At 42.9% G+C, this 8679-nt stretch overlaps 1 non-coding gene across 1 annotated transcript; it reads left to right on the top strand.

The window, feature by feature from the left end:
- Nucleotides 1–350: 350 nt before the first annotated feature.
- Nucleotides 351–491, top strand: LOC112219266. Its single transcript, XR_002948721.1, has one exon. It is a non-coding gene; the product is annotated as a U4 spliceosomal RNA (small nuclear RNA).
- The last annotated feature ends 8188 nt before the right edge of the window (nucleotides 492–8679 follow it).

Below are 8679 nucleotides of genomic sequence, written 5' to 3'. Positions count from 1 at the left end.
AAATGTAAAACATAGAAAAGACATGATTCTCAATTCTTCCCAAAATGTTCTAAATAGGAATATATTTATATCGGAATACTCTGTAAGGGTATTTTATCCAGCCTGTAGTCTACTAATCAGTGATAGCCACGTTTTGAGACAATGTATCCCACAATGCACTGCGCGGTTTGTGTTTATTATAAATAATACAACTCTAAAAACTAACACATGTAATACTTTTTTCCTTAATCATATTTTACACCGATTCATAATTTACCTGTTTATATATTGTTGATATATTTATTGATTTAAACCGTCATAGGGACCGTAATTGTACCGATAGTCAATCCACTCGATTCCTGTTCTATGTCAGCTTTGCGCAGTGGCAGTATCGTAGCCGATGAGGTCTATCCGAGGCGCGATTATTGCTAGTTGAAAACTTTACCCAATACCCCGCTGAGACGACTTGAAATATAGTCGGCTTTGGCAATTTTTGACGGTCTCTAAGGAGACTGATCTAACTGTATAAGGAAATACGTGAACAGAAAATAAAATCATGTCTGTATTATTGACTGCGTGTGCAGGTCACTTTGTCATGAATTTATAAACTAATCTGCTTTGGAAGCTACTATGAAGGACAACATATTAAAATTGATTTAAAATTCCCTGGAGATAAAAGTCATCCCATTTATTTTTACCGTTTGCATGCAAATGTGATGGTTTCTTATTGATGACCAATAGATGTCACTGTCTACCAAAATACATTGGTTATGTAGTGACGTTCAGCAACCAGGTGTGGGCAGCATTGTATTGTATGAGACAATATAAGCATACCGGAAGAATATAATAATATATTCAATTTAGCAGACAATTTTTTACAAAGCAACATAGTGTAGTGCCGTGCGTGCATACATTATATTCATAAGGCTTTCCATTAGATGTTGGAGCATTACTGAGGGGACTTGCTTCCATTCAGCCACAAGATCATTAGTGAAGTCAGGCACTGATGTTGGGCGATTAGGCCTGGTTCGCAGTCGGCTTTCCAATTCATCCCAAAGGTGTTTGATGGGAGTTGAGGTCAGGGCTCTGTGCAGGCCAGTCAAGTTCTTCCACACTGATCTCAACAAACCATTTCTGTATGGACCTTGCTTTTTGCACGGGGGAACTGTCATGCTGAAACAAGAAAGGGTCTTCCCAAACTGTTGCCACAAAGTTGGAAGCCCAGAATCGTCAGAATGCCATTTTATGCTGTAGCGTTAAGATTTCCCTTCACTAGAACTAAGGGGCCTAATCCGAACCATGAAAAACAGCCTCAGACCATTATTCCTCCTCCACCAAACTTTACAGTTATGCATTGGGGCAGGTAGCATTCTCTTAGCATTTGCCAAACCCAGATTTTGCCGTCGGACTGTCAGATGGTGAAGCGTGATTCATCACTCCAGAGAACTCGTTTCCACTGCTCCAGAGTCCAATGGCAGCAAGCCTTACACCACTCCAGCTGACGCTTGGCATTGCGCATGGTGATCTTAGGCTTGTGTGCGGCTGCTCAGCCATGGAAACCCCATTTCATGAAGCTCACAAAGAACAGTTATTGTGCTGAAGTTGCGTCCAGAGGCAGTTTGAAACTCGGTAGTGAGTGTTGCAACCGAGGACAGACGATTTCAGCACTCGGCGGTCCTGTTCTGTGATATTGTGTGGCCTACCACTTCGCAGCTGAGCCGTTGTTGCTCCTAGATGTTTACACTTCACAGTAACAGCACTTACTGTTGACCGGGGCTGCTCTAGCAGAGTAGAAATTTGACTAACTGACTTTGGAAAGGTGACATCCTATGATGGTGCCATGTTGAAAGTCACTGACCTGTTCAGTCAGGCCATTCTACTACCAAATTTTGGCAAAGTTATTAGAAAAATAATAATAATAAAAAAACATATTTACATAAATATTCAGATCTTTTGCTATGAGGCTCGAAATTGAGCACAGGTGCATCCTGTTTCCATTGATCATCCTTGAGATGTTTCTACAACTTGATTGGAGTCCACCTGTGGTGAATTTGGAAAGGCACACACCTGTCTATTTAAGATCCCACAGCTGCCAGTGCATGTCAGAGCAAAAGTCAAGTCATGAGCTCGAAGGAATTGTCTGTAGAGCGTCGAGATAGGATTGTGTCGTGGAACAGATCTGGGGAAGTGTACCAAAACATTTCTGCAGTATTGAAAATCCCCAAGAACACAGTGGCCTCCATTATTCTTAAATGGAAGAAGTTTGGAACCACCAAGACTCATGCTAGAGCTGGCCATCCGGCCAAGCTGATGGTCACTCTGACAGAGCTCTGGAGTTACTCTGTGGAGATGGGAGGACCTTACAGTAGAACAACCATCTCTGCTGCACTCCACCAATCAGGCCTTTATGGTAGAGTGGCCAGACGGAAGTCACTCCTCTGTAAATGGCACATTATAGCTCGCTCGGAGTTCCAGACTCTCAGACCATAAGAAACCAGATTCTCTGGTCTGATGAAACCGAGACTGAACTCTTTGGCCTCAATTTCAAGCGTCACATCTGGAGGAAACCTGGCACCATCCCTACGGGGAAGCATGGTGGTGGCAGCATCATGTTGTGGGGATGTTTTTCAGCGGCAGGGACTGAGAGACTAGTCAGGATCGAGGGAATGATGAACGGAGCAAAGTACAGAGAGATCCTTGATGAATACCTGCTCAAGAGCACTCAGGACCTCAAACTGGGGTGAAGGTTCACCTTCCAACAGGACAACGACCATAAGCACACAGCCAAGACAATGCAGGAGTGGCTTCGGGACAAGTCTCTGAATGTCCTTGAGTGCCCCAGCCAGAGCCCGGACTTGATCCCGATCAAACATCTCTGAAGAGACCTGAAAATAGCTGTGCGGTGATGCTCTCCATCCAACCTGACAGAGCTTGAGAGGATCTGCAGAGAAGAATGGGAGAAACTCTCCAAATACAGGTGTGCCCAGCTTGTAGCGTCATACCCAAGAAGACTCGATGTTGTAATCGCTGCCAAAGATGCTTCAATAACGTACTAAGTAAAAGGTCTGAATACTTATGCAAATGTGATATTTCAGTTTTATGATAATGCAGTATAACATGGAAGATTTGTGATTGACAAATTCAGTAGGGTCTGAGATATACACAGGGAGGATTTGCTTGACGTTCAGTCAGGGTCAGAGCATATGAACGTTCGATACTCTCTTCTTCCTAATGGTTGGAGAAATGAGCACATTGAACACTGCCCTAATATGTTAACCTAAATATCTCAAGACATTAACCCTTTTATTTAACCTATACATGACTTGTTTTTTAAAAATGTATTTCTATACTCTATGCACCAGCAACCTTAGCCAAAGACCATTTATCAGTCTCAGTTGAATTAATTTCCAGGCTTAATGTTGTCTTTGTGCTTCCACTTCTCCTCCATGTGACCCAGGAGGATGTGACATAGGCTTACTCTGACCAAACAGACAGCATGTTCCATAGAAATAGATAGGCCTTGATTCCGTCAGTCAGAAGACGTGGTGAGATTGAACCATTCCGCAACACCTGCATTCCATTCCAGCTGTACTTGGAGGCATGCCAAAATAAAAATTAAAAATAAAATTGGTCCAGCACCACATGCAGGACTAGTTCCTAGGCAACCATGTGACACTGTCGACAATTGCTATGGCAACCAACGCATCGCCCTCTCTCAGTTCTTTGATGAAATGTGCAAGAATCTTCTCTTTGTGTGTGAATTGTTTCAATCCCTGTGCCATTCTCTAAGTGAGGAGTGAACAGTTGTGAAGATCCAGTCACTACATTCGTAGTGGCTTTTCAAAAGGTGCTCCTCTTCCATTGACATGCTGTCCTTTTCACGTCCTCCTTCCAGCTTTTTAGTTAATGTGAAGGCTCTGTGAAGTGTTTGAGTTCTAGGTATTATCTCTGTAGAATGGATGTACAGTAAGCTCCCCGAGATGTTATGTATGATATGCCAAGCCGTACACTGTTATGGGCTTCTGAAATACATCTAACCTGTACTCCTCCACAAAAAAATGCATGTTGTGTAGGCTGAGATTTTTATTTATTCACAAAATCCTTATGAACCTAATTTAGGACTTTTCTCAAAATAGTAGAAAACAGTCCATCTTTATGCTAGTGACAAGATCTGTAAAGCACACAGGCTTACAGGCACATTTAAAATGGATTTACATTTGGAAGAGACACAGCACAATTCACTTATGAAGAACAGAAGGTGCCATTCTGCAGTGAAACGTCGTATGTCCAATTATAGATCGATCTCACCATTTCAGATGTGAATCTGAGTCATCACCAAGAGGTGACCATACATGACCCCATTATTTACACAATGTTGTGCCTCACTGTCATATTAAAGATCACAGGAATCAATACCAACATCTCACAAGAACCTTGTTCATGATTCAGCTCCACCAATTAAACGTCCCCCGAAATCTTTTAATATTGTCTTTCGCTTAATCACTTCCCAGAGCAGGAGGGGTCGCCCCCAATTAACTGGCTAATTTGACTCTGACACCTCACCACACTGTTATTTCAGAATAAATACAGTCACAGTCCCACTGTAAAATATGATGTGTGTGTGTGTGTGTGTGTGTGTGTGTGTGTGTGTGTGTTGGTAACAGGCTAAAGGACATTCACTCATGAGTGGAGTATAAAAGATCTATCAATCATCCTATTTCACTCATACAAAGCTAGAGCTGACAATCCACATCTCATATTAGGAATCACTGTTCGTCACTTGTCATTTTGATCCCTCATCCCTTGAGTCTTTTTTGAAAGGCATTTGAAGTCGGTAATGATGTCCATGGACAGGGTCAGGTATGTGTGTGTGTGTGTGTGTGTGTGTGAGATGCACATGTTTGCAGTATCTGGGTGTGTGTGCGCATGTGCACGCCTGTGTGTCTTTAGACGGTGTGTGTGTACATTGATTAGCAGGGAGGCGGGAACTGCAGGTCCTGCTCGTTCCTGTCAGATTATTAGAAGCATCCAGCCCTGGTAGTCAGCGGGGCTCTGTAGTGACTTTTTTAAAGGGTATCTGCCTCCCCCTATTTCCTCAGAGCCCAGGTGTTTTTAATTGTATTTCTGTTACCATATTACTGGCAGAGCACAGCAAAACCCTGAGACACACACTTCACAACAGCACCCGGACACTGATACTGCAGGCAAAGGTAGGATTCTGAAGTAGTTTTGAAATGTGCTCAACTGCAGTAATTTGACAGTCAGTGGTGTGTGTCACCAAGTTGTGCTATCAATTGTCATTTGTGCTTGAACAATTACATACATCTCCCCTATATGTATTAAGAATTTGGAAATTCTGAGGCGGTTTTAGGAATCTAGGGTAACATGGTCTTGCTGTAGATTTTTTTGAATCAGCCATTCGGGATATTTCTAGACCCATGGCCTTTAACAATAAGCCCCATCATTGAATGAAAATCCCCCAGATTGAGCAGACAGAATAAAAGCTTTTTATTCCCTGAGACCAGACCACTCAGAAGCGCCAACCTCCAAAATGAAAACGGGCTTTTCAAAGCTACAGTGTACTGTAGGCAATCACACAAACCCTTATTATCCCCAGAGAAACGCTTCTTGCAAATCCCATTATGGCAGAATATGAAAGGTCCAGGCCATGGTCAAGGCACTCAATTCTTATGAAGTTCATACAATTTCCACTTCTGAATAAGCACTTGTATTGGTAATAAGGAAAGAGTGAGGTAGAAGGATTTTGGCAAGTGCTGATATGAATGAATTTCATTATAGAATATATAACTTGAAAAGGAACAAAGCCACTTCAGGATCACTAATGTATCTATGAGGCCTGGCAGGGGTTGAGGGGGGCATAACCTGGCGGGGGGTTTTTGGTGTCCTCCCTCAGAATTTGTTTGGGCATCTAAAGCTAATTTCCTGCATTCTTACACAATCCAATATGGCGTCTCCATTTAGAACGGAAAGTAAGCAAAAATGCACATAGTCATCAAGCTAGGTTAGATATCATTATGAAATGTATTGAAGTGATTGATAAGACTAGATCAAAGGAAATTCAATAATAAATATTGTGTTACACCTTGAACCAATTGCCTAACAAATGAACATCCTTGAAAAAATACAAATATACAGTACATTTGGAAAGTATTCAGACCCCTTCCCTTTTTACACATTCTGTTACGGTACTCATCAATCTACACACAATACCTCATTCTGCCAAGGCAAAACAGGTTTTTCCGAAATAAATAACAGAAATACCTTGTTTACATAAGTATTCCGACCCTTTGCTATGAGACACGAAATTGAGCTCAGGTTCATCCTGTTTCCATTGATCATCCTTGATGTTTCTACAACTTGATTGGAGTCCACCTGTGGTAAATTCAATTGATTGGACATGTTTTCGAAAGGCACACACCTGTTTATAGAAGGTCCCACAGTTGACAGTGCATGTCAGAGCAAAAACCTAGCCATGAGGTCAAAGGAATTGTCCGAAGAGCTCAGAGACAGGATTGTGTCGAGGGACAGATCTGGGGAAGGGTACCAAAACATTTATGCAGCATTGAAGGTCCCCAAGAACACAGTGGCCTTGGAACCACCAAGACTCTTCCTAGAGCTGGCTGCCCGGCCAAACTGAGCAATCGGGGGAGAAGGACCTTGGTCTTGGAGGTGACCAAGAAGCCGATGGTCACTCTGACAGAGCTCTAGAGTTCCTCTGTGGAGATGGGAGAACCTTCCAGAAGGACAACCATCTCTACAGCACTCCACCAATCATGCCTTTATGGTAGAGTGGCCAGACAGAAGCCACTCCTCAGTAAATGGCACATGACAGCTCGCTCTGAGTTTGTGTCATGTATCTCCAGACTCTCAGACCATAAGAAACCTGGTCTTTGGTCTGATGAAACCAAGATTGAACTCTTTGGCCTGAATGCCAAGCATCACATCTGGAGGAAACGTGGCAGAGAGCCAGCGGGTGCAGGCAGGTGCGGGCGGGAGCGGGATGAATAAATCGGTCCAGCGCAGACCTCTACTGTGCACCATGACAGTGAAGGCTGTAACATTAGAGCTGTTTATTACTGTCCGTGTAAAGAGTAGGGAATTAGCCAGGGAAACTGACAGATCAATAACGTTACATTGCCATACAGACTAATAAAACTCACAATTGCACTGAAAACAATTCTGAATATCAACCTTCAATCATTTGGCCAATGGTTTCATCAGTTGATTCAGGTCTAGTGTGACTGAGGCAAAATAATAGCTAACGTTAGTCGACTTTTGGCGAGCTCTCTTAATGGTACATCAACTGGCAAAAGCGAGTCAAGTTCATTTACTTCTGATATGGGACAAAACCCAGTCTACAAAACATTTCCATACAAACAACAGCTGTTAGTAATAATAGCCACCTCAAATTGCTATCTGACAAATAACTAGAGACTAGAGCTGACCTGGCTGTGGTAGCTACTAGCCAGCGTAGCTTATTCATTTACCTCAGTCGAGAGATGAAACAATATCTAACATTACATGTCAGTTATAATACTAGCTCAGCACTGCGAATTAACACTAGTTTCATTTTTTTCTGTTAAGTTCAACAGCAGTTACCTTGCCAGCTACATCAGTGAACTAAATAACTAAAGTTTAGTGACCTAAAGTTTCTGCTCTGCTTGCTTTTTAAAACTCAGTGAAGAGTGCAACACATACACACTGAACTATGCTCAACTTTCCGGTGCTGGTCCAGCCAGCCTTCCAGAAGCTTTTCCTTCACACAGCCTGTCAGCCTGCCCTATGGTGACCACAAGGTCCTAAATCCAGCCAGCTGAACACTGCAAAATAGGCTCCCTGACCGCTCTGAGGCGGACGGGAGGTCTTAAAGCACATTGTTGCTGCTTTTTGTATCACATTGCAACGATATAACTGGGGGGGAGAAAAATGCAATTTCAGAACGTAGGGGAGACATGACGCTCCCGTCCCCAGTGAAAGTTGTGCCCCTGATGCCTGGTATCGCAATATTGTCATGGTGGTTCTAAGGAACGTAGCCTTCTGTCACAGCAGTTATACACTATTTCTTCTGTATAACATATTCAACAGGTCACATCTCCACCTTTTGTCCATGTGAATATGTGTTTGTGCTGAAAATATTGAAGGACTGGTCCTATATGTACCTCCTCAGACCTTTGAAGAGCAAGTCAGTCGATCAGTCACTGCTGAGCAATAATAAGTAAGACATGCTCTGTTCAAGGAATAGCAGGGGATCCCAATGAGGTATAGCAACTTCAAGGCTGTAACATCAAAGGGAGGAGAGACAGAAGTGCACGAGGTCTGACACCAGGGTCTAGTACCTTGTTAGGATGTCCTGCTGTTCCCTCATTGACATTTTGGCAAAGTCTGCTATCAAGGAGAAATGACGGAGGAATGTGTGATTTACAGTTCCAGGGTTTCTGCATGACTTTGGTGTGGCATGTTTATAGGGCTGTTATGGTGACCGTAACCCCGTCGGTTACAAGTCATGACCGCAGTCAAATTCCAAGTGACCATTTAGTCACGGTAACTAGGCTTCTCCAAAATGGCACTCTAATGCTGTAGTAGCCTTCCAAACTTGCTACCTGCCTGGTACTCAGCACTCTATTGTCCCTGTAATCACTCTGACATCAATGCAAACGTATGTAAACTCAGCAAAAAAAA

Source organism: Oncorhynchus tshawytscha, linkage group LG19 (genome assembly GCF_018296145.1).
Source record: "Oncorhynchus tshawytscha isolate Ot180627B linkage group LG19, Otsh_v2.0, whole genome shotgun sequence".
Lineage (NCBI taxonomy): Eukaryota > Metazoa > Chordata > Actinopteri > Salmoniformes > Salmonidae > Oncorhynchus > Oncorhynchus tshawytscha.
The sequence above is the reverse complement of the archived record's forward strand: the minus strand, read 5'-3'. Positions and strand labels throughout refer to the sequence as shown.